Source organism: Arachis ipaensis, chromosome B2 (genome assembly GCF_059453495.1).
Source record: "Arachis ipaensis isolate K30076 ecotype BB chromosome B2, ASM5945349v1, whole genome shotgun sequence".
Taxonomy (NCBI): domain Eukaryota; kingdom Viridiplantae; phylum Streptophyta; class Magnoliopsida; order Fabales; family Fabaceae; genus Arachis; species Arachis ipaensis.
The window spans coordinates 77,724,345-77,725,748 of NC_142437.1; the positions used below are offsets into that span (position 1 = coordinate 77,724,345).

The following is a 1,404-nucleotide window of genomic DNA, read 5'->3' on the forward strand; positions in this document are numbered from 1 at the left end:
AAATTGGAAGTTAACTAGATTGAGCATTTTTCTTGCTTTGTTAATTCAGTTCAAGTTGCTTGTTGAATTTTAATTTCTGCACTCTGTTACATGCTTTCTTTCTTTATGCCTTTAAATTCAAGCAACTAACTCACTGACTCACTAACTATTTGAATTAATTCCTCAACTGCTCTAACCATACTCTTCCATTAACCAAGAGTATTTCACTTGTTTGGTGCCTGTGCTGTGTTCTTGTATGACAGGTAGGAGAGGAGAGACATCAACTCCTCCATATACCGAACCAGAGAGGACCCTTCATAGACTTAGAAGGGAAGCAAGAGGAAAGAGAGTACTGAGAGAAGAGGAATCTGAAGGAGAATCTGAGGACAATTTTGAGGAAGCTTTAGATCTCAACATGGATAGAGAAGTTCACAACCATGAGAGAGCTGATGGAAACAATGCCATTCCCGAGAGGAGGGTTCTTGGTTCATACATAAACCCAACCTCTGGGAATTGTGGTAGCAGCATTCAGAAACCACCCATTCAGGCCAACAATTTTGAACTCAAACCACAGCTAATATCACTTGTGGAGGATCATTGTTCATTTGGTGGGAGTGCTAATGAAGATCCAAACCAACATCTCACAAAATTCCTGAGAATTTGCGACACTGTGAAGTCCAATGGAGTCCAGGAAGATACCTATAAACTGCTCTTGTTCCCATTTTCACTTAGGGACAAGGCAGCTAAGTGGCTGGAATCATTCCCAAGGGGGAGCCTAACAACCTGGGATGAGGTGGAAAGCAAGTTTCTGGCACGTTTCTACCCTCCACAAAAGGTCAATAGGCTTCGATCTGAGGTTCAGACGTTTAGACAACAAGATGGTGAAACTCTCTACGAGGCATGGGAGAGATTCAAGGATTTGACAAGGAAATGCCCACCAGACATGTTCCATGACTGGGTGCAACTGCATATTTTCTATGATGGACTTTCTTATGAATCAAGGAAGGCTGTAGACCATTCATCAGGAGGTTCATTGAACAGGAAAAAGACTGTGGAAGAAGCCATTGAAGTGATTGAGACAGTGGCTGAGAATGAGTACTACTATGCTTCAGAGAGACACAACACTAAGGGAGTCATGGAGCTGAACCATGTTGATACAATTTTAGCCCAAAACAAGGTGTTTGCCAAGCAACTAGCAGAGCTCACCAGGAAATTAGAAACAAAGCAAGTGGCTGCGATACACACACAAGATCAAGAGGAAGTAAGCATTGAAGGAGGTGATTGGGAAGAGGCCAACTATGTGGGAAACCAACAAAGGCAATCATATGATCCACATTCCAACACTTACAACCCAGGCTGGAAAAACCACCCAAACTTTGGGTGGGGAAACCAGCAAAACCAACATAACAAGTCCACATACCAAAA

General features: G+C 42.6%; 1 non-coding gene across 1 annotated transcript; it reads right to left on the reverse strand.

Annotated features, from left to right (window-relative positions):
* Positions 1 to 820: 820 nt before the first annotated feature.
* Positions 821 to 924, reverse strand: LOC148574488 (small nucleolar RNA R71). Its single transcript, XR_015906596.1, has one exon. It is a non-coding gene; the product is annotated as a small nucleolar RNA R71 (small nucleolar RNA).
* Between the last annotated feature and the right edge of the window lie 480 nt (positions 925 to 1,404).